Source organism: Pongo pygmaeus, chromosome 9, assembly GCF_028885625.2.
Source record: "Pongo pygmaeus isolate AG05252 chromosome 9, NHGRI_mPonPyg2-v2.0_pri, whole genome shotgun sequence".
Classification (NCBI taxonomy): domain Eukaryota; kingdom Metazoa; phylum Chordata; class Mammalia; order Primates; family Hominidae; genus Pongo; species Pongo pygmaeus.
In genome coordinates, this window is record NC_072382.2 from 31,320,747 (window position 1) to 31,343,168 (window position 22,422).

The following is a 22,422-nucleotide window of genomic DNA, read 5'->3' on the forward strand; positions in this document are numbered from 1 at the left end:
TGGGTGACAGAGCAAGACTCTGTCTAAAAAACAAATAAATAAATAAATAAAAATCCTTAACTTAATTACCCTTTTTCCAAATAAGGTCAGATTCACAAGTTCTGAGTGTACATACCTTGACCACCACACACCCCCCTACAGGGGTCTAGGTGTTGCCATCTGAACGGTAAGCCAGCCAGTGAGAGCACTGCATGCCCACCTCCTTCCAAACCTTCAATCTAGCCTCGTAGCCCAAACAGGTCCATGCGGTTTGTTATATGGATACAGGGAGAGAGCAGTGACCAGAAATATAATGCAAGCCACATATGTAATTAAAATGTTTCTAGTAGCCACATTACAAACAGGTAAAAAGGAACAGGTAAAATTAATTCTGATGGTATCTTTTATTTAATCTATACACCCAATATAGGATTGATATATGATCCTTGTCTTCAATGTGTGTATGATGGAGGTAAGAAAATAAGGCTCAAATATATTCAATAATCAAGCAAGTTCCCAGGATTAGTTCAAAAGCAGCAACTAGCCAGGAGCAGTGGCTCACGCCTGTAATCCCAACACCTTGGGAGGCCAAGGCGGGTAGATCACTTGAGGTCAGGAGTTCAAGACCAGCCTGGCCAACATGGTAAAACCCTGCCTCTACTGAAAATACAAAAATTAGCCAGGCATGGTGGTGCACACCTGTAGTCCCGGCAACTCGGGAGGCTGAGGCAGGAGAATCGCTTGAATCTGGGAAGCAGAGGTTGTAATGAGTTGAGATTGCGACACTGCACTGCAGCTTGGACGACAGAGCAAGACTCTGTCTCAAAAAAAAAAAAAAAAGCAGCAAACAGGCCTAAACACAGACATAAGAAATGTCACAAGCAGTGGCCTTGGGAAAGGAATGGAATGCACATGGGTGTAATGAATTCAGAAGAAAAGGCCACCTTAGAGAGAGCTGAGCTGTCTTCAAGCTGCACAACAACATGCATGAGAAGAGAGGAAGGGGGATGACAGACCTGTGGGGCAAGTGGCAGCTACCCAGACATGCCCTTGAGTTGATTTTTAAAAGGCGCACCTTCTGGGCATGCACAATAAGTCCACGGCTTCATGAGTAGGCCACTTTGTGCAAATTAGCACATATTAGTTATGGGTTGAAATGTGTCCCCCAAAAACAATATGTCGGAGTCCTAATCTCCAGTTAACTCAGAATGTGGCCATATTTGGACAGGATCTTTACAGAAGTGATCGAGTTAAAATGGGGTCATTAAGGTGGGTCCTAATCCAACATGACTGGCGTCCTTATAAAGAGGGGATATTTCTACACAGAGACAGACCTGTGCAGAGAGAGGGTGATGTGGAGACACACAGAGAACATAATGTCACAACGAAGGCAGAGACCAAGGGAATGCTGCCCAAGGAACGACAAAGAGTGCCAGAAAGCCACCAGGAGCTAGGGAAAGGCGCGGAACAGATTCTCCCTCACCACCTGCAAATGGAACAAACCCTGCAGACATCTTGATGTAGAACTTCTGGCCTCCAGAACTCTGAGACAATAAATTTGTGTTGTTTAAGCCACTCGGTCTTGGTACTTTGTTACACCCACTCCAGAAAACTATTTAATAATATAGTGCCTGTTCCTGAGGGCAGGCACACAACTTACCCCTGAACGTAGGACTAACTGCTGCAACCCAGAACAGCCGAGGAAACAACACTGGTGATGGAAGGCCCAAAGAACTCCGACTCCCAGGCTACATAGCCAAGTAAGAAGGAATCGTCCTTTAGTTTTCAGTGGAAGAACAAAAAGCAGAAAATACAGCTTTTCTAACATGCAACAAAAGCATGCCTCATGCACCCTAACGCTCACCCACACACTGTGTTCACAGCCTGGGCTGAGCAGGGCTACAGCTGGCTCCTGTCGAAAGCTAAAGCCAGGGAAATGCCAACTTGATGGGAGATGCCAAGCACCCTTGCATTTCCAAGTCTATCCTGCCAATGCGATTTGGCAAACTGCAGGCAAGGAGAAGGCTCTACTGAAATCGACTTCCTTTTCTAAAGAGAAAGAGAAGGTCACAGCATCAGGACCATCTAAATGAACATTAGAGAAGTGTACTCCTAAAAAAATCTGAGGATCTGAAAACAAATCTTTTCATCAGCGTGTGCACCAGCTATCAGAATCTGAGATATTCATGAGTTATTTTTCTGTTCTTAATATTAACAGCCAAGGACACCCCCATTGTTTTTGTTTGTTTTTCACAAACCTTAACCCACTTAATCCCCACAGCCACCCACTGAAGTCGTTATTGCCTCCATTTTGCAAATGAAGACACTGATACCAGGAAGGTTAAGTGACATGGCCAAGGTCACATAGCTGACAAACAGACAGCAAAGTTATAGTCCCAAGTTACTCTGCCTGCAGAGTCCTGGTTGTCACCACAAAACCCTCCCTCCCTCTGACTCAGCCCCCCACCCCCGACCCCCGCCCGCTGCCCTCACGTTTCCCAAAAGTATGGCCTAATGACGTGAGCATTTAGGAAATAGAAGTGAAAGGTCCAAGTCACAGCTGTAAGTGGACCATGGCCCCAAAGGGAAACTTACTTATATTTGTTTTTCTTCTTCTTCCCATATGTGAGATTTCCCCCAACCAATCTGAAAACCAATATCCAAACGAGGAAGCCTTGCCTCCCCTGGGGTCAGCAGTGGCCCGAGGGTCCCCAATAATAGCTTCTAAACTGGGGTCCCCAGACTGTGGGGGATGCCCAAGGTTCCCACCACTAGTTCAAAAGCAGTAACCAAAATTATCCTTTTCCCTAAACATTGGGCAACTGACATATCAAATATCTTTGTTCTTGGCTGAAATCAAAACACATCTGCGAGGCAACAAGAACAACCTAAGTAGACACTCTCATAGCTATACATGTCTTTCATTCATGTTTTAACAATACAAATTATTATTTAATAATTTTGCTATTTCAAAACATCTGGCTAGTCGGGAGAATATTATAAAAGAAGTCCTCAGCTGGGTTGGGCAGGGAGTGAGTAGAAAAGGATTTATCAGCACCTGTTTGCATTTGGAAAACCAGAAAATACTTTCACGAGGCCCAGGAGCAGAATCCAAGTTTCTCATTAATAAAATAACATTTCTCATAGTGTCATTCTCCCAAACTTTAACAAAGTTCACATACACTTATTAACCTTCATAGTAGGGGAGCTAAATGAACTAGAATTTCCATTTTATATATATAAACAGAAACAGAAACCTCATTTTCAAAAGGAGTAACTCAAACCAACTAACTAATCTACCAGTGGATCGGTTCCCTAACAGGAGCCAATAAGCCATATAACGCCCATCCCAATAAAGCCAATGGTATCAAGGAAGGGGAAAATGCCAGCGCAGTAATTCTTTTCTGTGGTCTGACTGTCCACGGGTCATTTATTTCACTATACGAAGCCTCAATTTTCCCAGCAATAAAATGGGGATAATATCTGCCACACAGTAATGAAGATATAGCTGTAAATTACTTCGAATTGCCTGGATCATCAGCATTATGCAAATTGACGAACTCATTAGAGAGCTACTAAACACATTACAAATCTCATAAAAATACTTCTGTGGAGATTAAGGCTCAATTAAAAGGCTTCATTTTTAAATAATTTCATCACCTTGTCATTTTAAAGACAAGAACACTTAAACAGCCGGTTTAGATATTTCTAGCAAAGAGACACCAGGCCTTCTCTAACATTCTTGATGAAGCTCCGCACTGATAAACAATTGGCCAATTAAAGGGAAGAGGATATATCCAGTAGAATAGTTGTGAGCCTGGCTGAAATCGGGAGACCAGGAGAGCCCTCCCCAGGAGAATGCCACTGGCTCAACAACCTTGTTCCAGGTACATCAACCACCATATCTCTCAACACGGAGCAACAAGGCTGAGTATATCTTATAAATTCTCTTTCAAGTATGGTACCTAGGAACTAACTTAACTCGATTTTAACTTGGCTTCTCCCAATGTCTTCGGAAGAGGCAAATAAACTCCAACAACCTAAAACAAATGGATCAGAGGCTCTGAGACAGACAGTCTCAACGCTCATCTAAAGCTCCGCTAACCTGAGAAGCCCAATCCTCACACTACCCTGTATAGCAAGGACTAACCCATGGTCAACCTCAGGAAGGGAAACTCTATCATACTACAACACAACTACAACTCAGAGACTTCCACACCCTTCCACCATCGATAAATATCCTGTGGCCAAAACTGCAACTTCATTTTCCAAGTTCAGAGAGGTCATAGGTTGGATGAGTCCCAAAGCAGCCAAGGGGATCAAGCAAGCAAATATGGAACAGCAGCTATGTGTTTTTTTGCACACAAGTCTCAGAAAGCTCTTCCACCTAGTCAAGCCTGTGACCAAACTCTAACGCAGCACTGTCCCATCTAGGAGCCCGGGCCCCACTCGGCTGGAGGGTACCCAAAGGAAAAACCACATGCCTGTTTCCTGGTGCCCACCACCCGAATTATCAACCAGGCTAGTTTCCACAGATTGGGCCTGCTTCTTCTTGTCTTTCCTCACCATGTTTATGAAAGCAACACTCTAGGCAGACACCTCAGATCCAGAGTGGAGCATTATTCAATGTGTGGAAAGAAAAACAACTCAAATATGAAAGCAAATGGCTGAGAACAAACAGCCTTATTAAAGAATCCTTTGCAAATCTGAGATTCTGGTATTCACTAATAAGGGAAAAATGTGTAAACCATTCAGCAAAATCCAAAATGAGCCCAAGTTCAGGGAAACCATATACTAATAGCTGTGCCCCTCAGAGGATAAGCATAATTTAAGCTAAAATAACTCCTCTTTCCTCCCCTGACCTGAAGCACTTGGAATGTTAGAGAAACAACTCTGAATGCAGGTGTTTAAAATTTTAACATTTCATTGAGCTGACTATCCTGGACTCAGCTGGTGATCAATTTACCTATTAACTGTCTTTTCCAGCTCAATAATCTGCTCTAGGTAAAGCAATGCCTCCTGCTTAGGAGAGACCATTAGGCTAAGAAAACAGCGAATCCTTTCAGGACTGACACATAGAGGGGCCTTCAGGTCTGGGGTACTGGGTCAGAGTCACATGTCCCAAGCAAAGCAAAGCTGGGGTCCCAAAGATGTGTGAGGAACAGCCCATCTTGAATCAAGGAGTTTAGTACATCAAGAAGAGCTACCACGACAGCAAACACATTTAACTGATGGCCGTACTGGGTCCGTGTTACACAATGTCACAAACAGAATGGATGAGGCTGCCCTGCCCTGGACCACCCTGGATGACCCTGCACGAAGGCTGAAGGGAGCAGTGCAGCACTGCAGGCAGGCACACCTCGAGTGGGTGTGAGGCTGGAGACAGGCAGGGATTCCATTCACAAACGACCACAGTTTGGATTTTGCCTTTGATGTAATGGGAAACGGCCTTCAGTGTTACTTCCCTTCCTCCTAAAAATGTGAATTAGACATCCTGGTTATTTTAAATAAGCTGGCTTACCTTGCATCACTTGGGAGAATCACAAGCCATTGTCAATCAATAAGAAGATCCCCACTGTGCCTCACTCTGGAGCATATCCCATGGAACCCACACAGGAAGCTGCAGCCCTATTATAAATTCGTATCCACATCCTGGATTCTGCCACGGTGACCACCGATGTAGCGGTTCAGGTTTGAAACCACCATCTGTTTTCCCTAACCCCACCATCTGAAGGCACTGCTATGGCCTGAGTGTCTGTGTACCTCCAAAATTCTTATGTTTAAATCTAATTCCCAATGTAATAGTGTTAAGAGATGGGGCCTTCAGGAGGTGGTTAGGTCATGAATGGGATTAGCACCTTTATGAAAGAGGCCTGAAAGGTCCTTTTTCCCCTCCCACCATGTGAGGACCACCTATGAAGCAGAGCGCCCGCACCAGACATGGAATCTGCTGGTGACTTGATCTTGGACTTCCCAGCCTAGAGAATTGTGAGTGATCAATTTCTATGATCTATAAATTACCCAGTCTAAGGTTTTTTGTTATAGCAGCTTGAAAGGACCTAAGACGGGTGTCTCATTGGGCCTCTCCCTACCTGTACTCTCCCAGGATATCTCTTATTCCTTTAGTAAAGCTGCTTGGGAGAATGATCATATTTTCTGTAAAATACCCCTGTGAAGTTTTCAGAAGTAAAATTCTGGAATTTGGTCGTCTTCCCTTCATAATGAACCCCTTCATATACTCCTCCCGGCCCCATTATATGTTTTCCTTTTCTAATTACTAAAAAGACTCCTGATTTTACTTAAGCACATTCTCCAGTCTTCTTTGCAACAAAATGTGGCTGTGTTTTGGCCAATGGGATGTAAGCAGAAGTTCAGTGTGTGACTTCCAGGAAGGATCCTTAAGAAGACGGAGCCCATCCTTCTTGGTGCCTTCCTCCTTCCTCCAACTGGAATTCAGATGACATGGCTGGTACTTAAGCAGTCATCTTGGGCCACAAGGTACTTAGCACAGGAATACCAAGTAAGAGACGGAGGTGGGTCCCTGATAGCATGGAGCCAGCCACCATGCCACCCTGAATTACCTACCTCCAGCAGGCTCTGAAAACCACTCAATAGGCATAACACATGCCTGAGCAATGCAGTTTTCATTCTAATAAGGTGAGTTATTGAATTTGAGCTTGAATTTCAATAAACCAGTAACACCCAAAAAACCACATTTGTAAATATGTTCTAAGCATGCATATTTCTAAAACTCCAAGATAAATAAAAAGCCAAAGCAACACAGCTAAACACAGACACATGCATGCATGGACATGTGTGCACACACACGCACACACACACAAACACACACCTGAAATCACCGTCCACCTTGCGATATAATAAAATTCAACTAAAACAGACTCTTCTGAAAATGGAAGACTCATTCATACCAACATCGTCTCAGACACCTCATAGTGTCCTTCCCCACCCCCACCAGTCTAAGCTCCTGGAGAAGAGACTTTGTGTTATTCAACTCAGTACCCCCAAGTGCCTAACACGATGCCTGGAACATAGTAAGTTTCATGATGAATGAAGTCAAATTCATGCACTGTCCCAGGAGGGGAGGAAATGAGTGTACACAGGAAATACCAGCATCCCCTTCCTGACTGTGTCTATGTCTGTGTTTCCAGAAAGCATCCCTCATCCATTGTGCCTGGGACTCCATACCTCTCCTGTACACGATCTCCTTCGGAGGTCACCTGGCCAGCTCTCATCAGCTGTTTTGGGGAGAAACTTTCCAGCTCCAACATCCATAAAGTCCCATATTGCCTCCTACCCTCCTTTCCCACCAAGATATGAACCCTCTGCATCTCAGGAAGAGCTGGACTCACAGAACTAATCCCTACAACTATGCCTGTCTTAATTATGAAGGGACATAAGGATCTAACTGTGTACACTTCCAAGTTCAAATTCTACCATGACGCCATTCACTCACAACAAGTTTAAAGAATTACCAGGCAGGTTTCCTGCCAACATCACCCTACCCCATCCACATGGTCCCCAACTCTGAGATCATCACATTTCTGCTTCAGGAACTAGGCCCTATCCTTCCTTTCAGCACCCTACACTCCTAGGAAAATGAGACCCCTCCACCCCTCACCAGCCCAACTCCTCTTACCTGATATCAAAAAGGGCCCCTCTCTTCAACTGATTCCCCAATCTGCCCAAGGTATCTTCTATATGAACATTCTCCTGAGCCTGGGCACACAATGCTCTACTCACCTGTTCTCAGAAGTCTCTACCACCATCAGCACATCCAAACACAACTGACAACTCTTTTTGGCTTCACACCCTTCTACTAAAAAAAAAAAAAAAAAATCCCTAGTGCTCCCTCCTCTTCCTGGGCAGCTCTCTGGCTCAGCCCATTTGAAGGTTCCATTCTCCAACCTTCTCTCATGAATCACGGCATCATCCTATACCTCTCTGTCCTACAAAGCTCAGTGCCAAAGATTACACCAGTTGCACTCCAGTGCCTATACTGTTTGTTATTTCTTTTTGGTTTTTAACTTCCTTTAACCCATCATCTTTTAATTAGAGTCTGAGTTCTCTACCCCCTACAGGTCAATCAATCTATAATGACTTTTGGGAAAGGAAATGGAAGCATTATTTTGGCCAGGAACTGTAGGTAACAAAATTGACTTAAGGAAATGTGAGGAAAACGAAAATGCAGAGAACACAGCTGCCAGAACTTCCATCCTTCTTCCAGATGCCTGTTCTGCATGCTCTTGTTCTTCAGGGAGAGAGACTGGCACTAATCCATCAGCAACTCAAACACTCCACAGCTTTGCTATTACTGCTATTTGCTATTACTACTAGGATAACATCTTCAAGTTGCAATGACACACTTGATTTCACTAAGAAGCAGTGGTGTGGCCAGAAAAGTAGTATTTAACAATATGAACATAATCCCTAATAAAATACAGAATTTTGGGGCCAAATGTATGGAAACAAGTAGTAAGCTTGTCCTATACCCAAGCAGTTCCTAGGTTATCACAGCCTGAAGACATGGATTATGGACATGAACTCAGCAGGCAGCATATGTATCAAGTTCAGCCAGTGAAGAGCTGCCAAAGGGTCTTACGAAATGAAGTCCATAACTGGACAGAGTTAGGCTCCACACCTAACCAGGGAATCGGGAAAGATGAGCTCAGCCCCATTGCATTTACTTCTTGCAGCTGGCTTCACTCCTTAAAAGTTGGTGGGGTCACAGAAGCAGGTATATACACATAGAAATTTAAAGTAAAATAAACCTAGGATGGCAGGTGGACTCTTAAGGCCCCACCATGGTCTTCACCTCTTGGCATCATGCCCTTGTGTGATCCTCTTCCCCTGAATGTGGACAGGACTTGTAACTTCCTTCTAATCCGTAAATGGAAGGTGACCAGATGTGTGTATTGCAGCTCCCATCATGCTGGAGTCCTTCTCTTTCTTGCTGATTTGATGAAACAAGAGACTGTATGGAGGACCCACATGACAAGAAACTGAGACTGGCCTCCAGTCAACAGCCAGCAAGAAAATGAGGCCTTTAATCTGGCTGTCTGCAAGGAAATGAATTTTGCTAATAACCTCATGAGCTAAGAATTGAATCCCTCCCCAGTCGAGTCTCAGATAAGACTGCAGCTTCAGCTGACACTTTGATTTCAGGCTTTCAGAGAGCCCAGCTAAGCTGTATCCAGGCTCCTGGCCCACAGAAACTGTGACATAGTAAGAGTGTGCTGTGTTAAAACATGGAGTTTTTGATAATATTGTTACACAGCAGCAACAGAAGAGAGGTCAAGTCAGTGAGCAAGAATGAATGTTCAACAAATGATCCAAACAACTGGGTAGCCTCTGAAAAAAAAATAAAGCCGGATCCCTCACTCTCACATGATATCACCATAAATTCCAGGTAGAGGAAAGATTTAAATAGAAAAATACATCAAAAGAGAAAACATGCTTTTAATGTGTAATTTTGGAGTGAGGAAGGCCTTCCTAAGTGAAAGTCCAAAAACTATGAAAGAAAAGACTAATAAATCTGATTAAGAGAGAAAATATATCTGCAACTTGTATCACAGAGGGCTAATTTCTGTAATATGTAAGTAGTTCCTACAAATCAATAAGAAAAAGATTAATTACTCAATAGGAAAAAAAAGCAAAGGCTATAAACAGTTTATAGAAATGAAACTACACATGGTTCTTACACTTATGGAAAGATGTTTCCTCATTATAAGAGTGAGAAACACAATGAGACACTGACTAGGATCAAAATGTGTGATAACACACTTGATTGAAAAGCAACAGGAAAAATGGCACCCTCATTTAGTGCTAGTGGGGAGTATACTGGTGCAGCCTCTCTAGAGGACATCAAGGCAATAACTATCAAAACTACAAGTGTGGTTGGGCACGGTGACTCACGCCTGTAATCCCAGCATTCTGGGAAGCTGAGGTGGGTATATCACCTAAGGTCAGGAGTTGGAGACCAGCCTGGGCAACATGGTGAAACCTCATTTCTACTAAAAAAAAAATACAAAAATTAGCCAGGTGTGGTGGCATGCACCTGTAGTCCCAGCTACTTAGGAGGCTAAGGCAGAAGAATAGCTTGAACCCAGGAGGCTGAGGTTGCAGTGAGCGGAGATCACGCCACACACCACTGCACTCCCGCCTGGGAGACAGAGTAAGACTACACCTCAAAAAAAAAAAAAAAAAAAAAAAACACCTACAAACTCACTTGACTCTTCAACTCAACAATTCCATTTCTACAGGTATTTAGAATGACATATGTATAAGGCTAACCAATGTAACACTGTTTGTCACAGCAAAGATGTGAATCAACCTGTCTACCAATAGGAGCTTAGAGTGAAATAATTTATAGTGCATATATAACAGAATACCATGAACCATACACACAGAATAAGGAATCTTTCCATTCTGAAAGAGAGATCTCTGAAATATATTTAGTAAGTAAACACCAACAACAATAATCAAAACAAAACAAAACTGAGGTGCCTCCAGGGAGGAGACCAGGGCAGCTGGGGTCAGGTCAAAAGGACAGCTTTTATTATGTGCTCTTTTTTTTTTTTTTTTTTGAGACGGAGTCTCGCTGTGTTGCCCAGGCTGGAGTGCAATGGTGCAATCTAGGCTCATTGCAACCTCTGCCTCCCAGGTTCAAGTGATTCTCCTGTCTCAGCCTCCCAAGTAGCTGGGATTAAAGGCACACACCACCATGCCTGGCTAATTTTTTTGTATTTTCAGTAGAGACGGGGTTTCACTGTGTTCCCTAGGCTGGTCTCAAACTCCTGAGCTCAGGAAGTCCATCTACCTGGGCCTCCCAAAGTGGTAGGATTACAGGCGTGAGCCACCGCGCCTGGCCTCTTTTATACCTTTTAAATGTTGAACCATATGGTTGCATTTCTTTTTCAAACAATAAAATTCAAATCAATAAATACATATAATTTGTAGAATAGGATGTATGGTATGCTACAGTTTCTGCAAAGAAATTAAATTCAGACTATCTATCTGTTCAGACATACCTACCTACATACATTCTTGCACGTAAACAGCTACCTCTGAAGTAGCACACAAGAATCTGAGGGCTGATTTCCTCCGGGCTGGAGAACTGGTAACCAGTAAACTGTGCAGTGAGGCAGCAGGGATGAGAAATTCTCTTTCAAATTTTATACCATTATATCTATTACCAATTTGAAAACAAATGATTAAAAAAAAAAAGTTTAAGCTATTGTGGTTTCTCTGGTCCTCTGCTCTTCCCCCTTTAAGATTCTCACTGATGAATCGCGCTAACATCTCCACGCGGATAACTCCTAAATCCTGGCCTGTGTCTTGAACTGTCATCCTGAAACAGTCTTTCCCTCAGTTTCTTAGCACAGTGGTCTAGTGATTCCCCTTCTTATTCTCCTACGGTGGTGCCTTCCCTTAAGATCTGGTTTCTGTGAAACTCTGGGGTTTCACGGAGTTTTGTGCTTAACAAGTTTTCGTCTCCTCCTCCTCATTGGTACCCACAGCTGAGTGGTCATCTAGATGCCAGTACTTTCCAAATCTCCATCCCTGCCCAGATCTCTTGTCTGAGCTCCAAATACAAAAACCAGTTGCCAGAGAACATCTTACTGACAACTGGGACTCCTCCCCCTCACCGGCAGCTCCTTCACTGTTCCCATAAACCAGTGAATGGAGCCACCATCCATTCAGATAGAATACTGGGAACTTCCTAGATTCTTTCCCCCACTCCTTCCCCATCCCAATAATCAGTTTTAAGGTTCCTACACAGTTCTGTAATCTGTCCTCTTCCTCCCACCTCTGTAGCTCTCCCTGGTCCACACCACCTTCCTCTTTCCCGCGAGTTCCCAGCTGTTCTGAATACCCACAATATTGCTCCCCTATCCATTCTCCGCCCTGAGGCTCAATTCATCTTTTTGGTTCTATATTCGTTCCCTGGGACTGCCATCACAAAATGCCACTGACCGAGGGGCTTGAACGACAGACATAGTTCTGGAGGCTGGAAGTCCAAGTTCAAGGAGTCAGCAGGTTCGGCTTCTCAAGAACTCTCCTTGGCTTGCAGATGACCATCTTCTCACTGTGTCTGCACGTGGTCCTTCCTCCGTGTATGTGCATTGCCTGGTGTTTCTCTGTGTGTCTAAAACTCCTCCTCTTACAAGGACATAGGTCAAACTGGGCTAGAGCCTATCCTAACAGCCTACCTAACAAGTAACTTAATTACCTCTTCAAAGGCCCTATCTCCAAATACAGTCACCTTCTGAGGTACTGAGTGTTAGGGCTCAACATATGAGTTTTGGGGACACAAATCAGCCCATCACAGTGTCCAACAGGTCATGTCACTCCCCTCAATAAAATCTTTCACTGGGGTCCCAACGCCCTTGAAATAATATCCTTTCTAAAACATGACCCCTGCCTCCTATTCTCTCTCCCAGATGGAGGGGTAGTGTAGGCAGGGGTGGGAGTTCAGATGGGGGTAAGGGTACAGGCAGAATTAGAGAGATCAGGAAGAAATGGCACCCTTTCATTATCTCCCTTCCAGTCATGCTTCTTCCAACTACAGATAGACTTTGGGCAAGCTGTCTAAACTCTCTGCAGAATGGGCTGGGTCCTTGATGACCCACAGGCCTGGCTGAGCAGCAGGGAGAGATGGCATACTCCACCCCATGCTTAGATCCCCTGGACAGAAATTCAGGGCCTGTATCCTCTCTGTAAAAGTAAAGGTTCCCCCAGAGTCAATCAAGGAATCTTCTGGCCAAATCCAGGATTAGAAGCAGATCTAAACTGCAATTGGGCAATCTCCCTTTGAGACTAAACTGCTCATTAAGATGTCCTAGATATCCAGCATTAGAAAGTTATCACCTTGCTGGCTCCATCGTGAAAATGAATGCACGGACTTGGCAGCGGCATTATGCAAGACCTGATTTGTCTGTCTCCACTTATGAACTGAGTGACCTGGGGCAAGATGCTTAACACCTCTCAGCCTTGATGTACTCATCTATAAAATGGGGTTAATATTCTTCTAGGTAATTCTAACTATACCAATTCCAAGGGCTGCTGTAATTAATTGCCACGAACTGAGTGGCTTAAAACAACAAAAATATGTTCTTTCACAATTCTAGAGGCTAGAAGTTCAAGGTGTTGGCAGGGACATGCTTCCTCTGAAAACTCCAGGGCAGAATCCTTCCTTCCCTGGCTTCTGGAGGTTGCTGGCAATCCCTGGCATTCCTTGCCCTGCACCTACATGCTCCAGTGTCTGCCTCTGTCTTCGCAAGGCCATCTTCCCTCTGTGAGTGTCTGTGTGCCCCCTCTTATTACAAAGACACCAGTCATGGGAATTAGGGCCCACCCCAGTCCAACAGAACTGTGTCTTAACGAATTTCATATGTCAAGACCCCATTTGCAAATTGGATTGCATTCACAAGTAGCAGGTTTTAGGGCTTCAATGTATCTTTTCAGGGGACACAATTTAACCTGTGACACCTACTTGAATGATTGTGAGAGGATTAAAGAAATAATGACCTAAAAGCACTAAGGACAGTACCCGGAGCACACAGTAAGCACTCCACACAGAACAGTTTTCCTCTTCCAGTGTGTGGCTAACATACAGCAGGCTACTTTCCCAGAAGATCAGGCCTAGCTTCTTTGCTCCTCATAAAAACAAAAACCACAAGCAAGAAACCAAAAGCAAACAAGCCGGTATCCTCATGGCTAATGCTATATTAAGACTTTTAAAATAAACAAAGCAGGACTTGATACCATGTCACTGACGTAAATATTTTATCAGTGGGTCTCTGAAAAAAACTCCACGCATGCACATGGGCCCCACATGCCTCCTCCCTGGAGGAGCTGGTTCTGCTAATAAGGGGCCTCAAGGGCTGCTTGAAAGCAGAGAGTTTACTCAAGGTGTGCACCTCTGGTTCCAACATCTGGCTGCATTCCAGCTCAGTAAAGCCTTCCAGAAACAAGGCAACACGGGGCCTATGGACACTAAAGCCCACGCTGAGGCTGAATCCTGAGCAACCTCAACACTGGTGCTTCCCAGGAGAGCCAGGCAAGACAGCTCAGCCAAGGAAGTGATTAATAAATCACGGGCAAAGCTTTTTCCCATTCTCTGCTCGGTGGAAACCAAAACGCCTATCACAATGATCAAAGCTTCTGCCTGCAACTTCACATTGACTTTGACTGAGCTCATTAAGTCATAAGCTTCTGCAGAGTGGATTTTCTCCATGGATAACGCTTGAAAATTGGGAAGTTAAGTGGCTTGGGAGAACCAGGACCCATTAACCAACTAGCCAGTCAGAGCTTCCATTAAAAGAGGAAAATGGCTGAAAATCTGAAATCTGTTCTTGGGCAGCTGTTCAAAGATTCTATTATGAGTTTTCAGGAGAAGCCCCTTGGGGTTCACACCAACGTGAGTAGAGAAGCCTCCACGGACATGAAGTGAGAAGGACCTCGACCGAGAAGACAGAGGCCTGGGTTGAAATCCTGGCTGCATCTGGAATATTAGGGATTTCTTTCCTCTCTTTGAGCTTCGGTGTCCTGAGGGGGAAGTGCCCCCCGATCTAAGGCATGTGAATTCCGCGGCTGGAACCTGTGTATAAAATCGTGACTCTGAGCCGGGGACTTGGTACGCACACCATATGCACTTAGGAAAGGACTGTTCGTAAACAGATCTGTAGACGACAGAGTCCCATCTGCCAGTTACCAAATGATGAGGCCACACGTGACGAATTCAACCATCTGAAACAGCTAGCTGTTAGCTGGTAGAGGGAAAGGCAGGCTAGAGCTGTGAAACCTGCCAGGTTAAATAATTTTCTCCTCTTTCTGCAGAATCACGGTGTTCTCTTGCAATAGATCTTGCCTACGTTGTAAAGCTCTTTGGCTGAGATGGATGACAGAAATATTAACAAAAAACTGAGGCATTAAACATAAATTAAATTAAAACATTAAAACTGAGAAAGTAAGCTTTTCCTGTTTTGAAGAAGAGACTCAGAATGAAGGGCAAAAGAAAGCACAAGGAAGCAGGGAGGCCCAGAGCCAGACCCCAGAGAAGAGTGAAGTGCAGGATTCAGAGGCAATGCTTACATTGCCCAGGACTCCTCTCGGTAACGTGCATGAACTCAACACACCTCGGGAAAAAGAAAAAGAAAATCCAGATCAGATTTTGAGGACTCCAGTGTCACACCTTCTCAAATATCCTGAGACACAAGGCCAACAAGGCAACAGGAACAAGCTGCCACATGGTGCCAGCCCCTCTACTCCCAAAAGCCTACTGAGCAAGACGTTATTTCTCCAACAGCGAAGCTTCCTTCCAGAGGCTCTAAGCATTTGATGCTCACATCCACTCCTCCCAAGGATGAGATGACCTCACTGGCTCTGGTCAGTACTAATCCCTTCACCCCAAAGTCCTATAGAAAATTATTCCTTCAATCCGGTGTCAAGAGGAAAATTTGAGATGATCTGGAGGAAGCTGGTCCAGAGGAAGGCAAGGAAGAACAAGGGCTGCCTGCTGAGACATGCGTTCTATGAGAAACCAACATGGCTTCCTACTATAAAAAAGAATGCTCGGAGGTAGAAAAAATTGGGGTTGGTGAATTTGGTACAGTCTACAAGTGCATTAAAAGCCTGGATAGAAGTGTTTATGCAATAAAGCACTATATGAAAACTTTTGCAGGATTTCACCTGAGAATTTGGCTTTGCATGAAGTTTATGCTCATACAGTGTTTGGACACCACCCCACCTGGTACATTGCTACCCCTCACGGGCGGAAGATAACCATATGATCATTCAGAATGAATACTGAAATGGCAGGAGCCTGCAGGCTGCTATATCTGAAAACACTAAGTCTACTAATCACTTCCAAGAGCCAAAACTCAAGGACATCCTTCTACAGATTTCCCTTGAACTTAAGCACAGCCACAACTCTGGCATGGTATACCCGGACATCAAACCTTGTAAGACCTTCCTTTGTCACAGGATGCAAAATGACTCCTCTGGAGTCACAGAAGTTGAAAATGAAGCTGATTAGTTTCTCTCTGCCCGTGTGATATATAAAATTGGTGACCTAGGCCATGTGACATCAATAAGCAAACTCAAAGTGGAAAAAGGAGATAGTTGCTTCCTGGCAAATGAGATTTTGCAAGAGGATTATTAGTACCTTCCCAAAGCAGACCTATTTGCCTTGGGATTAATCACTGCAGTGGCTGAAGGAGTAAGGACATTACCCATCAACAGTGCTGCATGGCACCATAACAATGAGAGTAACTTCCCAGACATTCCTCAGGAGCTCTCAGAAGACTTTTACAGTCTGCTCAAGCACATGATCCACCCTGATCCAGGAGAGAGACCTTCTGCAGCAGCTCTGGTCAGAAATTGGCCCTGGCCCTCCCTGGGGAAAGCAGAAGAGCTCTAGCAGCAGCTGAATTTGGAAAAGTCCAAGACAGCTGCACTGGAAAGGGAACTAAGGGAAGCCCAGCAGGCCCAGTCCCTGAAGGGAGACTTCCATCATGGTGACCCTGGGGTCTCTGGGACCACACGGGATCGGGAAACACCAAATGCCTGGTAGAAGGAAAGAGTGCAAGGTCTTCAAGCTTTACCTCAGGACAGCATGAGCCTCTGAACTAAAGGAAGAAAACAGGAAACAGCCCTTGGCTTGGCCTTATGGCTTAGGAGGTGGCTGTTGTAGATTCCCCACCAAGGATCCCAGGGATTCACTGTACATAGAAAGGAATAGAATTTGGTTTTGAATTCAAGTAACAGTTTACAAGAAAATGTGCCTGGATTTCCACAGTACTTCCCAGGTTATATGATGCTATTTCTGAAAAAGAGTTCCCAGCCCCTTTGTGGAAGTGGGTCTCCTAATATATATACCCTTTCTGATATTGTATTTATTAAATAAATGGCTTCACCATTACATGAGGTGGGTAAAAGTAAGACTGTATATAACTTGGACATCTCTGAGCTGGGTGTTAACTTGCAGAACAAAAACGCTGGATGGAGAAGGTTCAAGGAAAACTTGACATGGCTGTTCTCCATCTACTTGCCCTGCCTCTCTTGGGGCCATGTTCTGACTGGTTTGATGTTCCAAGCCTCACCAATTTCCCTTTATTTTATCAGAATTTGGCTTTGTTTCCTATTATTTCATCATACTTTATCCAAATCCTTTTTATGTACACATTTTTAAAGGAAAAGAATACTGCATTTTTGTTTTTTGTTTTTTGGAACGGAGTCTCACTCTGTCGCCCAGGCTGGAGTGCAGTGGTGCGATCTCGGCTCACTGCAACCTCCGCCTCCCGGGTTCAAGAGATTCTTCTGCCTCAGTCTCCCGAGGAGCTGGGACTACAGGTGCATACCACCACGCCTGGCTAACTTTTATATTTTTAGTAGAGATGGGGTTTCATCATATTGGCCAGGCTGGTCTCAAACTCCTGACCTCGGATCCACCCGCCTCGGCCTCCCAAAGTGCTGGGATTACAGGTGTGAGCCACTGCGCCCAGCCTGCATTTTTAAATAAAGCATTTTATCTTGTCCAAAGACAAATTACAGGTAGAGTACTCTTCTTTGTCATACGTCACTAACAAAGAATGAAAAATTTATGTTAGAGAACATTTTACGTGATAAAAGGGTAAGAGAATTCAGTAGGTCAGTAGTAACATGCCTTGGCAGCAGGGCCCAGCTTCACAGATCCAAAAGTTAATAACAGTCAGGATCTGCTATAAAATATTGGTCATAAAGGTATTTGATAAATTGTTTGTGTCATCTTAATGAATGCAACCTGTTAATGATTAATGGCTTTTTTTGCTGTTGGATTTTCTTCTTTTCCTGATTTTAAAAAGCGAATTTTTTAAATTGAATAAACCCTCACACTATTTTTTAAAAAAATAGTGTGTCTCTGACCCCAAAGACTATTTAAGAGCATTAAATGAGACAGACCTCTCTCCTAACACATGCCTGGCAGATGCTAAATAAATCTTATTCCCCCATCTCTTTTTGGTTTCCTCCCTCCTCTCTCCAGAATTTTTTACCCATTCCTATCTTCACAAAGGCCTCCCCAGTTTCTCGGCACATAGTGAGGGCTTCCTGCTTTAGAAAACCCTTCCTGAAATCCTAAATACCCACATACCTGAAAACAAATTACCTACACCCTCCCATGGCCCCCAGCCACAGCCTTGGAGCCTCCTCCCTCCCAGTCAAGCCTCTGAACAGAATAGTCTCTACCAGCAGTTCCCAAATGTGTGTTACAAGAACACCCTGGTCCATGACAAAGGGTTCACTGGTTAGCAACAAAAGTAGAAAATGAAGGCACAATTGCAGCAAGCTCTTCTTAGAATTAAACTTATTCCACTTACAGGACCATCCTTTATTCTGATGAGCCATTACAACATTTTTGTATTAAAACATAATTTATTTTATAAAATAATGATGGGATAATTAGAGAGTGATTTTGTTTTCATTATTCTCATCTGATCAAATAAAAGCGGGTGACTCAACATCAGGAGCCCAAGCTTTTGTTTTTTTCTTTTTTTTCATTACTTTACTGGTCCATAATATCCAAGCCTGGGAATTGCGTTTATTATACTAATCAGTTTCAGTTGGCTGCCTCCACTTCCGCCCCAGCTCAACTCTTCTCAGCACTACATATTTTTTTTTTTTTTGAGACAGTCTTGCTCTGTTGCCCAGGCTGAAGTGTGGTGGCATAATCACAGCTCACTGCAGCCTCAACTTCCTGGGTTCAAGTTATCTTCCTACCTCAAGCTTCTGAGTAGCAGGCACTACAGGTGTGCACCAGCATGCCCAACCTAATTTTTGTATTTTTTGTATAGACAGGGTTTCCCCATGTTGCCCAAGCTGGTCTTGAACGCCAGGGCTCAAGTGATCCTCCCACCTCAGCCTCCCCAAGTGCTAGGATTACAGGCATGAGCCACCACACCCAGGCTCAACCCTAATTTACAAACCCAGCTCTACTCTCACCATTCAAGTGAAACCATTCCCTCCATGGTGTCCAAATCTGGGCCTTCTTCCCTCTAGCCTGCATCTGACAGCCTAGACCAGGCCCTGGTTACACTCAGACAGACGACAACCTCCAAAGTAGAGGCTAACTCCAGGCTTTCCAAACAGAGCCCTGAGCAAGGGAAAGCCTTCCCAGTGCCTATGTCCCAAAGCCCAAACCCCAAGTCCTAAGCTGGGTCTCTGTGGCCTCATCACCACCCCATCCACCAAAGCAAGACTGTGGGGCTGGAAAAGCCTAGGACTCACAACCTCGCTCTCACCCAAGTCCCAGCAAGCTGTTCAATTTCTCTGAACCTCAGTCTCCTACTGGGTCAAATCACGATCACGACAGTCTTGACCTCATAGGGATCTTGAAGGGATTCAAAAAAATCCAGTGGGTAAAGCACTTTCCCCACTGCCTGGGACACAGTAAGCACCAAATAATTGGGAACATGGTTAGTAGTAGGAGTGTTCCTAGTAGACAATGCCCTCTTTCTAGTTTTATCTTCCATTGCTCAAGACTCCAGCAAACTTGTAATACTTATGGCTTCCCAAATACACTGCATAGTTTCTCTCCTCTGGGACCCAGCCCACGCCATCCTGGAATTCCATCACGTCAAGGACTGCCTTCCCAATCCTTGTTTATTCATCATGGCCGGAAGAAATGGGGACCTCCTCTAACTCCAGCAACATTAGGTCTATATCACTCTTGTGCCACTCACCACATTACTATACAACACCTTACTCAGAGACCCACGTGCATGTTTTCCCTCTTTTCATAAATTCTTAATTACTTAAGGTCAGGGGAAAGTTCTGCACATCCAACCATACCTACTATACTGATCTACAAGTAAGTGAAAAATAAGCAATTGTTTTAAAAAGCCAGTGACAATAATACCAAACAGGTCATTTAAAAATAGATGGTAAGCACATACAGAGTGGAGACTTCTTATGGCCAATGCTGAATTTCTTCCTAGGACGAAGAACAGCAGTGTTTATATGTGGGTATATATGTTACAGAAATACCACAAGTTGGGTCTACGTCCTGTTGTTTTCCGCAAAGAAAGCCAATGACTGAGATGATGATTATTGCCAAGGAAGAAGGCTTTAATTGGGTGGTAAAGCTGAGGAGACTCGGTCTTAAATCAATCTCCCTGAATAACTTAAAACTAGAGGTTTTAGGGAAGAAATGTAACAACGTGTTAAAAAAAAAAAAAACACACATACACACAGAACTGGGAGGGGCAAGGAAACAATCGTGATGAATGAGGGGTTCTGACATCTAACTGTCAGAATGTGGTGATCTGGCAAGTTTCAGTTCTTTGATTTTTTTTTTTTTTAAGAGGCCTGAAGATCATTTCCTGAGGAAGGAACACATATTTTAAAAATGTAAGTTTCAAGCTTTAGGACCAGAAGGGTCAATTTCTATGTTTACCCAAAAAAACTATCTATGGGACCATTGGTTGGTTTCATATACACGCACAGACACAAATATGTTCATCCCAAAATCTCAGGCAATGCAAGTGGACAGTAATTAAAATTTTAATAAAATGGCATTTAAATCTATCGTCCTTGTGGCCTGGCCTTCCTCCCTCCACAGTTGTGACTGACTGTCACCATATAACTCTACTTTGTTCTCCCATTAACATCTACATCTCTGTACTTCTGATCTCTGTGTCGTTTTGATTATGTCTTCTTCTGGTATATCTACTTCTGGTTTAGTCTTTACCACATTATTTCCATATCTTCACTCAGATCACCACTTCCAAGTGACACTGTTATTTATTTTGCAAAGCCAGTCTTTTTACCCTCTGTTTTGTTCCCCACCCACGTTGAGTTCTGAATCCACTAAATGTCCTTTTCATGGTGTCCTATGTATGCAAATAGCTCAAGTCTACAGAGATTTTAATTTCTTTTCATTCTACCTTCCTCTTCCATCTCGCAAACAAATATAACATATTTAAACAGGAAAGGGAACAGTCAGTGTGTCCTCCCCTAAATATACTTAGAGAAAGGGCATTTCTATTTCATAATCTTTGAGGCTCTTTAGTCCACTGTATGAACTCATTAAACTGGAGGTGGTCCAGAGAGCCCAGGAAACTTAATGAGCCTCCCAGACGCAAGCTGTTCATACCCTTTTGAAGTCAGTGTAGAACCAACATATGGAAAATGATCATCAGCCACTTACTTAGTCCTGATGATGGCCCCAGAGGGTGGGTATACCCTCTTCAACCCAAAATTTAGGAAGAAAAAGGTACTTTCTGTAGAGGCAAAACAAGACTGAGATGAGCCATTTGAACTAGCAGCAAAACTAAAATATACCTGGAATTCTGAGGACTCTGCTTCCAGAATCTCACTTAGCACTGACCCCGCATTATGGCCTAGGTCACAAGAGAGAATACCCCTAGAACTCGGAGACAAGCTCAAGTTCAAACTCCAAAAACGTGAGGATTTTAGAATCAACAAAAAAGGAAAAAGGCTATTTAAATGTATTTCAAAAAGATCAAGAAGACAGAGGGAAGAACATTTCAAGGAGGGGGAAAAAATGCAAATAATAATTTTTTTAAAGTGAAAATGTGAAAATGAGGAGTCACAAAAGTCTAATTTCAAGTTCATGATTAGTGACCAGAAATTTCAGGATTGAAATTTTCAGGAGGATCAAGAGTCCTCATCTCTGTTTTAAGACCACAAACAGGATCACAGTCATCCCTGGTTTAAAATATCCTCATTGTACATTTTAAAATAACTAAAACAGTATAATTGGATTGTTTGTAACACAGAGGATAAATGCTTGAGGGAATGGATACCCCATTCTCCATGATGTGATTATGAAACATTGCATGCCTGTATCAAAACATCTCATGTACCCCATAAATACGCACCTACTCTGTACACACAAAAATTTTAAATTTAAAAAAAATTTTAATATTCTCATTACTCTTAGAGTAAAATGCAAAAGCTTTACATAGCCTGCTGTACAAACCAAAGTACAACTGAGAAGTCACTAAGTAGAAACTCATTCATTCATTCAACAAGCTAGGCACTGGGGGTTTGAGATAAATGACACTCCCAGCCCTCAACCCTAGTCTCAGCATGGATTGGTAAGCATGTGGTGAGTGCTCCTGAAATGCCAGCATGGGCTAAGCAACCTGCATTCATGATCTTGTCTACTCTCCCCAAGAATGCCATGAGGCTGCTATTAACCTTACCCTCCTTTTACAGGTAAAGAACACACTGAGGCAGAGCAGCTCTGTAACTGGCCTAACTAAGGTCACGCAGCCAGGACCTGACCTCAGACTGTTTGGTTCAAGAGCTTGCCTTCTGAACCATCACTCTCCCACACCTCCACTGGAAGCGGAGCCCAGAAAGGGGCTCACCACTGCTTTGCGTATCTTCTTGCAGCGGCGCACCCTGGATGAGTGGTCC

The 22,422-nt window shown here is 43.7% G+C and overlaps 1 protein-coding gene and 1 pseudogene across 4 annotated transcripts in view; one reads left to right on the forward strand and one right to left on the reverse strand.

The window, feature by feature from the left end:
- Nucleotides 1-22,422, reverse strand: part of LDLRAD3 (low density lipoprotein receptor class A domain containing 3) — a 287,881-nt gene that overhangs the window by 248,335 nt on the left and 17,124 nt on the right. The gene's annotated exons all lie outside the window — the stretch shown is intronic.
- On the forward strand, nucleotides 14,896-16,632 carry LOC129008106 (wee1-like protein kinase 2; annotated as a pseudogene).